This window comes from Quercus suber, unplaced genomic scaffold (assembly GCF_002906115.3).
Source record: "Quercus suber isolate HL8 unplaced genomic scaffold, Cork oak 2.0 scaffold_184, whole genome shotgun sequence".
Lineage (NCBI taxonomy): Eukaryota > Viridiplantae > Streptophyta > Magnoliopsida > Fagales > Fagaceae > Quercus > Quercus suber.
Window position 1 is genome coordinate 1,131,898 of NW_027069642.1, and position 9,465 is coordinate 1,141,362.

The window sequence follows — 9,465 nt, forward strand, 5'->3', positions numbered from 1 at the left end:
GAAAAATTTTGCAAGAAGAGAGTTTATGGCAAGTAGACTTTGACAACGTGTATTTCTAAAATACTTTAAACAAAACTCATCAAGGCATCTTTGTGTGAAACAGAAATAATAGATTGCATACAAATAATAAGAAGCATGTGCATAAAGGAAGAAAAGAAACAACACATGTAAGGGTAGGTGAAATAAACATATATCCACATATAAAGAGAATAAGTACAATGTATGTGTAAAATGGTCATAAGACCCAATGTACAAGAATAACTGTATCTAAAGTAGAGAAAAGAAAAAGATTCAAGTAATCTTCACTACATCCCTCAAAATGTACTCTCCCTCTAACAAAAATCTCCTATGCTAACCCTCCCCCTAAGTATGACTACTCTTATACCAAAACTACTCTCCCTTTTTGTCATGAGTGACAAAGGGAAGAGTGTCAAGTAGACATCTCGTCATCGTCGGGTGAGCTAGCATCGCCATCATCCTCATCATCAGAATCAACATCAGCATCATCAGCATCATTCTCATTTGTAGGGGCCACAGGAGTGGAAGGCATGGTATAACCACCCATCTCAGCCTAACGTTGAGTAATGCATCCAACACAGGTGTTCACCTGACACAACTCATCACTGAGAGTGTCGAGGCGAGCATCCATGCACTGGAGCTGCGCCATTATGTCCTCTAGAGTCACTCCGCTCATAGAAGAGGAGGGAGCGGATGTGGATGGAGCAGAAGGAGTGGGAGGAGCTGCTAAATCCGACTGCCGGGACCTAAATTGCACCTCGTTACGTTTAACAGTAGCGGCGTCTATGGCACACATGACAGAAAAGTGATCGAAAGAGGGAAAAGGAACAGAAAAATGGCGTAAAATTCGCGTGATAGCCGAAGGGAAAATGAGCTTATCACGGGTAGTTGTATCCCTAAACACATCTATGATAGAAAGAATAAAATGTGAAGGAAAATTTATAGTGAGGTGCTCTAACAAGGAAAGCAAAAATTGAGCATAAGGCTCTGTGATAGAGTTATAGTGAGAGAGTGGGTGCAAAACAAATTGAGTTTGCCTACCACAATAGCTATCATTCTAGCATTGGGATGGCTCCTTTTGAGTCTTTATATGGACAATGGTGTCGGTCACCAATCTGTTGGGATGAAGTTGGAGAAAGGAAGTTGATAGGACCTGAGATTGTGCAGATTACAGTTGATGAAATCCAGCTAATTCGAGAATGACTAAAGGCTACTCAGAGTAGGCAGAAAAGCCATGCTGATAAGAAATAACGAGACGTTGAATTTGATGTGAGAGATCATGTATTTATCAAAGTTTCACCATTGAAAGGAGTGATGAGATTTGGGAAGACAAATAAGCTAAGTCCTAGATTTGTTGGACCATTTGAGATACTTGAAAAGTTTGGATTAGCTGCATATCGAGTTGCCTTACCTCCTGCATTATCCAAGATACATAATGTATTTCATATCTCTAATCTTAGAAAATATATTCCTAATTCAAAGCATGTGATAGAGTATGAACCACTTCAAATCCAAGAGAACTTGTCCTATGAAGAGATCCCAATTAAAATTTTAGATCATAAGGAGCAAGTTCTTCACACCAAGACAATTCTGATAGTCAAGGTGTTGTGGAGAAATCACTCTACAGAAGAGCCAACCTGGGAGGCAGAGGAGGGAATGAGGCAAAAGTATCTGAATCTCTTTGTTGATGGTATGTGTACAATTTTTGAAGACAAAATTTTTTTTTTAAGGAGGGAAGGATGTAACACCCCAACCTAATTGCATAATTAACTTGTGAGTTTATATGCATGTTATTATCTTAATTACTTTTAAGTGCATGAAACTTTGATTTTGTGATATTATAAAACATATATGCTCTTTTGATGTTATGGATATGAATTTATAAAGGTAAGGGTTATATGTAATATCATATTATTGTTTGGGCCTTACTAGAAATATAAGTTTATAAGGGGTGAAAAGTATAATTGCCTAAAGTGTAAAAAGTGGGTGTGATATTATTCTTTGTAGAAAAGTGTAAGTGTGAATGCCAAAAAGGTTGAAAAAAGGGGCTGTGATTTTTCTCTCCTTAGCATCACACGTATCCCACCCCCAAAAGTCCACTTCTATCTTCTTTTGCTGCCCCAAAAGTCTTCTCCCTTATCTTATCTTCTTGGCTGCACCAGACCAGAAAGTCCAGCTCTTTTCTTCTTTCTCTCTTCTTCCTTTGCTCTTACACGTTGTACCTCTCTTTCACCCTCTCACCAAAAATGTTAGACAACTCTCTCTAAGATAAAATTAAGAGCCTAAACACTAAGGTTTCATCTTAAAAGTGTGTGAGAAAGTAAATTAAACTTCATCTAATTTTGTGTTTTTGGATAGTATAATTGGTTGTTTATTTTCACTCTTTGTTCTCTGTTCTGTTTTGTGAGACTGAACTTGTGATTCTGTTTTTGTAAGTTGAAAGAGTGATGGTGTTATGGTCTATTGGATTCTTATTAGGGTATTTTAATATGTATTGTACAGGTATAAAATACCTAAATGAAATGAAGGACAAATTTGTTGATGATTTTAGAAAGAACATGTGCTGAAGCTGTCACAGTGACAGATTTGATGTTTACCAAAAGAAAAATTTGTATTAAATCATTTGCTGTGAACTAGGATGCTAGGAGTAGTTTTTATGAATGTTAAGACACATATAGTTGTAATGGAAGTGGTCTCACTGCATTTGGACTGATACAAAAATAATGGTTTTTATTTCTAAGTTGCATGAGTTTCTGCCAGGACAGATTTGAACATGTTGTATTGTATGATTTTTAATAAATCATGGTTTTAAGCTTTGGCTACGAAATTTTTATGGTATATACTGGACATAAAGGGTAGTAGTTCTGTAAAATTTCATGACTTTTAAATGTGTGTGGACATCCCATTTGTATTTTACAAATGGGGCATACACTGCTGGAATGAGCAGTGAACAACATATGCTACACCTGACTTTGTGGATTTAATTCTCAAGTTAGGATGAATGTTTTGAGCTATAATTTAATACGCTCATCCTTTGGTATGTTTGAATTATATATAAATTTTATGCCTTGGTTTTTCTATGGTTTGTGCACATAATGTGTTTGATGATTGTATCTTGTGCTTTGGGGAACTTTATGTGATGGGAATTAAGATTTTCTTGAGTTTGAGAGTTAGGTTGTGATTGAGGTATAAGTTTAAATACTTAGGAAGAGTTTGTCAGTAATAAGTTTTGATTTTTCATTTAGGTGACGAGAACGAGAACACGGACACTTGAGCTCATCCTGTACAATCTCTCGCGTCTTCTATTTTCAGGTAAGGGATTTATGACATGTGCTTTTGATAAGTATAAATATTTTTTTAGAAAATTATTATGCATTAAAGTTTTTATTTAGAGATATTACGTATAATCATGAGTTAAGAAAAATATGTGTTCGTGAGTTGTTCAATCTTATATACATAATAATTTTAGCATATTGATGCTATTATTTATAGCACGAACATAATATTTAAGAATGAAGTGGATATGCTACGGTTGAGAAACATTTATGTAAAAGCAAAGTTATTAGAAAAATATAGTTTTCGATTATTCTATTGTTATGATCTGAACTTAGCTAGTAGGGGTTATAGTACTGGTATTTCCATGGAGATTCTGTTTGGCCATTATAAGTGGGACTGGCTCTGTTGTACCTGCCTTTGTTGGTAACAGCCAACTTGTGGAGGATGTCAACCTACCCCCATGGTTGAAAAGATGTATTATGATATGATTCCAGAATTACCTAGCATTGTGGGGAATGCTGGATGCCTTGTACTCTATGCTGGAAGCCTCCCAAGGTTGTGACAGACTTACAGTTAGATTAACTAATATGTATTATAAATGAGCTATTGAGCTATTTGGAAATTATAAGCAAAGTATGATGATAAGAAAGGTATATTGAATGTGTAATAAGTTTAATGAGAAGTTATGATAAAGTATTTACAGTCCATTTAAAGATAAGGTTATTGAACTATGTTTACGTTCCTTATTATGTCCTTTTATTATTATATGAAAGGAAAATGAAGTATGTTCATCTAAAAGCTCGTAAATTATTTTAAGAACAATAAGAACAGTATGAAAACTATTTTATCGAAGTTGGCATATGCATAAAATATTTGATTTACATGCATTCTTATCAAGGGCCCATGGAGCTTAAAACCTTTCTGGGTTTCGCAGTTCACCCTTTTATATTTCAGCGCACAGGTTCTTCCTAAAAGCAGCGAGAGTGTTAGAGGTGGTAAGGATTTTGTGAATTGTCGTTTGTTAGAATGTAGAGTTTTTGTTGTATAGTAGTTTAGTTTTTTTCTTGTATAGGACGAATCAAGATGTACTTGATTCGTGAATACAGATGTAATTCAGTATCTTAGTTTGTTTTAAACCCCAGTTGCATGTCTTTGGGGTTAGGTTTGTAATTAAGAGTTTTGCTAAATGTTTAGCTATGTAATATTTACATGAATACCTGATGTTTTAGCCAAGTGGTAATCTTTCCAAGTTCAAAGGAAATGAAATTTTAGGTTTTCATCATATTTTGTATATTATGGTTTCTATGTAAGAAAATAAGTAAGAATTCAAGAAACAAATTCTTGATAAGCACTTTTAGATCAGGTTGGTTCGTGTTAGTATTAAGGTAAACTTGATATTAACATGCCGGTCATGCTCTAAATCCTGAAGTACAGGTTTGGGTCGTGACACTATAACTCCCACATCTCCTAGAATACATGCTTGCAATCATATTTACAAGCATTTTTGATCTTTTTGCTTTTTATTTTCTTTCCATATTTTTCTTTTAATAAGCATATCATGCATGGGCATATAAGAGATAGAAAAGAAATACCCAATGATATTTGACATTCCAATTTTGCTATGTCGAAGCACACAAATGTCATTGACATTGCACTTTTGCTATGCCAAAACATACATATGTCAATACATGATTAGCGGGCAACAGTGTTGAGATGGTTATTTATGTCTTTCTCTTAGGATTTTCTAGTCCTTCCCGTAAAAAAGAGTGATATGAGTGTTAAGTACAAGAGATAACTTAATCTTACTCATCACAAACAAGAGCCACAAAACTCATTTACTTAGTTGTGCATAGAGATGCTCATCTAAGCTACAAAAGATACAAAGTTTAGAAAACTTTGTTTCAATGGCCATCCAAGGTACATAAGTACCAATGTACACAAAACACACACTAATTTTGTATTTTTCTGATTTTTTAATTTTTTATATATATTTTTATATCAAAAACAAAATAACCAAAAACTGAAAATAAACAAACAAAAACATATTAAACAAAGCAAAGCATAAAACTAGATTGACTCAAAACAAAAGCAAAACATACAAGTAATGCAACAAACAAAAACAAGAAGATAGAAGAAAGTGATAGAATCACTTAGAACCTTTTTCCTTCCACGCCTTGGAAGAACCTTTCCTTTGAGTAAACCCTTGAACCGGCGGTGAGGGGGAAAAATTGAAAACGTTCAAGTTCGAAAGGAACATGAGGGTTTTGAGAAGATCTCCAAGAGGAGCAAGAAAGGATTGAAGCTAATTCTAGTTTCCAGATGCTATCATGCCATTGCTCTGTTGAGTGGCTAACCACTTATAGTAATTTGGTCGAGTGTGACCAGTAACTCCATAATGATGAAAAAGATGCTGCTTCTTTTGTTTAGGCTTTTGAGAGTTAACCTTCTTAGACCTAGGGCTTTTAACATCTTTCTTATCCTGTTTAGAGGATGCTCCTAAGAAAGATTTACCTTTGTCTATGTTCTCACTAGCTAAATCAGTTTTAACATCATTGTTCTCAATTTTAACATTATTACTAAGAGGAACAAAAACAGTAGTACTAGTAAAAGCAATATTAGAAGAAGAAAGACCATACCCTAAACCTGTTCGATTTGAAGCAGATTTCTGAATGCTAAGCGTCTCGTCAAGCTTCGCACTTCAAGTCCTCTCTAATTGAGCATTAACTTGAAACAACTCCGCTTCAAGCTTTTTGGTCTTTTCAACCAAAAAATTGTTCTCAAACCTCAGTGCACCAATTGTTTGATTAGCTTCATCAAGCTTTGTGGAAAGCTCTTTAAAATCAAGTTCCACATCACTGAGCTTTTTGATGGCCAGCCTATACAGTTTCTTATGCTTCTTAGAGAGTTTGTACAGTTTCTCATAGGCTGTATGGATGTCATCTTGATCATCCATCTTCTCAAACTTGGACTCCAACAATTCTTCTTCTTCGTCCACTTCTTCAACAATCCCTTTAGTAGGATTGACTGTGGCAGTGAAGGCATTTAAGATTTCATCATCCTCATTGTCAGAATCATCCTTAGGCTTAGTGTCACTCAGCGTAGCAACAAGTGCCTTGCTCTTCCCTATGCTTTTGAGATATGTGGGACACTCTTGCTTCATATGACAGAAGCCATGACACCCAAAGCACTTAGGTTCTGCGGGAGCAATGTACTGACCACCATTCCTTGCATCTTTCTTCCCTTTATCTTGACTTTTGAACTGAGAAGAGTTGGATTGCCTAAGGTCCTTGTCGAAGCCCTTTCCATTAGCATTCTTCATAAATTTCTTGAACTGCCTAGTGATGTAGGACTTCATCTTGGAATTTTCATCGTCGAAAGACTCATCTATGTCACTGCTCTTGGCCATCAGTGCCATGCTCTTGCCCTTACTCGACTTACCAATCCTTGATAACCCTAGCTCATATATCTACAGATTACCAACCAACTCTGTCAAAGGAATTTTGTCAATATCCTTTGATTCCTCTATCACCGTAATCTTTGCATGGAATCTCTCAGGTAGAGATTTGAGCACATTCCTCATAATCTTGGGTTCAGGAATGGTTTCCCCAAGATTGAATGCTGAGTTCACTATATCTTTGAGCTTGGCATAGAACTCATCAAACGACTCATCCTCCTTCATTTTTATCTCTTTAAAGCTTGTGGTGAGCCTCTGAAGTTTTGAATCCTCGACAACCTTTGTACCCTTATAAGTTGTCTGGAGGATGGTCCATGCTTCCTTAGCAGTTTCAGTAGGGGATATCTTTTTGAACTTCTCATTGGTGACCGCACTGAATAAAACTTTCAATGTCCTGCTGTTGAAGTTTGCCGCTTGATCTTTGCTTCATCCCAATCAATTGACGCTTCCTTTAGCTTAGTCTAGTCAATCTTTACAACTTGCCACACTTTCTCATCTAAAAACTGTAAGAAAGCTTTCATGTCTACTTTCTAGTATGCATAGTTAATGCCATTAAATAAAGGAGGTATAATTAATTACTGTCCTTTATCCATGACAAATAGGGGTCAATGGATCAACCTAGGAAAGATTAAACCCAATCAGAGTGTGCTTGCTTTGATACCAATTGATAGGCCAAAAACGTATTGACCCCTTGTGATTAAATTAATTAATTAATTAGCCAAGTTATTAATTAATCAAATTAACATACAAAGCGCATGGTAGCACAAACAAATCACCAATTAATCTAAGTGCAGCGAAAAATAAATTTAATACGGTGATTTGTTTACGAATGGGGAAAACCTACACGGCAAAAATCCCACCGGGTGATTTTAAGGTCACCACTCCCAAAATTCCACTATTATCACAACAAGCGGTTACAAGTAAAGGAATCTCAGTATCTTATACCAACCTACAGTTGAAGCCTTACCCCAATACCCAATTGGACTTGTTTTGTAGTGACAATTTCTCCTTTTGATTAACGGCTTCCAAGTACGTGACTAACCAATTGCGTGGATCCCAGTACGCGACTTCAATCACCAACTAGAGAAGGTTGTTGGCTGCAAAGTTCTTCAGTTCATTCCACACGATGAAAATCAAGAAGATGCTTGATCACAAAACCCTATGGTGCACAAAACCCTATGATGAACTAGGGCGAAACTTTGTCTCTGGTCACAATTTTCTTGAATAGACTTTGCTCAATGCTTATGCAACTTGTGAACTCTTTGGCGGCCCTTAAAATAATCCTTTTATATATTTTGGGTTAGGAGAACAAAAAGCCCAAACACATAAACACGAATTAAAGTTAAAATAGAACTGAAATTATGTTTTTCATAAACCTTAACATATACCCTATCTTTCGAGCTGCTGTCGAGCCGCGGGGCTAATCAGCTCTTTAAACCTCGACAGATGGCTAATCAGCTGTTGAGCTTTAATGACAGGCACTTTTTAGCTTGAATCTTGGACAAACTTGCATGGCTTCAACACTTGATCTTGAAACAAAGTTTCTTGAAGTATTAAACACATCCTAAATTTACCCAAATACAAGTAAAGTGCGTTTTGTTAAAGTATTAGCCAATTACATAAAATAGTGACATATGTTCCTAACAAGTGAATCACATATGTCCTAACACAGACTATTACCAAAAGCTATTCAACACCTCCAACTCAGACCTCTCCTCTTCAGTACTTGATTAGATTCCACATGTGATTACCGAAAATATGAACAACCAGTTAAATGGGGAATTTTGTGCTGCTGAAGTTGCTACTACCTTGAAACAAGTGGGACCTTTGAAAGCACCCAATCTTGATGGGATGCCACCCTTGTTCTTTTAGCATTATTGGCCAATGGTGGAAGGTGATATTACTCAATCTATACTTTCTTGGCTAAACTTAGGTATTCTACCTCATCCTAAACCATACTCAGATCACACTCATTCCCAAGGAAAAAAATCCGAAATATGTGATAGATTATTGTCCCATTAGCGTTTGTAATGTCCTTTACAAATTATTTTCTAAAGTCTTGGCAAATAGATTAAAAAAATTCCTCCCCTCAAAAATCACTGAACACCAATTTGCCTTTGCCAAAGACCGTCTTATTACGGATAATATTTTGATTGCCTTTGAAACATTACATTGTATGAAAATCAAAAACTCTGGATCCATAGGTTACATGGCTTTGAAATTGGACATGAGAAAAGCTTATGACTGGGTTGAATGAGATTTTTTGGAGAAATTGATGTTGAGGATGGGTTTCAATGAAAGATGGGTGGGTTTCATTATAACTTGTGTTAAAACTATGACTTACTCAGTGATGGTCAATGGTGAACCAAAAGGGTTAATCATTTTGTCAAGAGGCATTAGACAAGGGGATCCTCTTTCCCCTTTTCTATTTCTTCTATGCACGGATGGTTTGCATAGGCTTATCCAACATTCAGCAAGCAGTGGGGAGATTACTGGCTTTGCACTTTGTAGACGAGGGCCTAAACTTACTCTCCTTTTTTTTTTTTTTTTTTTTTTTTTTTTTTTTTTTTTTTTTTTGCAGATGACGACCTTTTGTTTTACAGGGCAACTCCTAAGGAATGTGATACGATGATGGAACTACCATCCAAATATGAAAGTGTGTCTGGTCAGAAGGTGAATAGGGACAAAACTGCACTCTTTATTAGCGGATTAGTTAA

At 35.9% G+C, this 9,465-nt stretch overlaps 1 long non-coding RNA gene across 3 annotated transcripts; it reads left to right on the forward strand.

The window, feature by feature from the left end:
* Positions 1-2,051: 2,051 nt before the first annotated feature.
* Positions 2,052-4,576, forward strand: LOC112000820 (uncharacterized). 3 transcript variants are annotated; one of them, XR_010630948.1, is made up of 3 exons: positions 2,062-2,338; positions 3,264-3,330; positions 4,193-4,576. It is a non-coding gene; the product is annotated as an uncharacterized LOC112000820 (long non-coding RNA). The 3 variants fall into 3 exon arrangements; XR_002881749.2 differs by having other exon boundaries at positions 2,052-2,338; positions 3,264-4,576; XR_002881750.2 differs by having other exon boundaries at positions 2,052-2,326; positions 3,264-4,576.
* Positions 4,577-9,465: the final 4,889 nt, after the last annotated feature.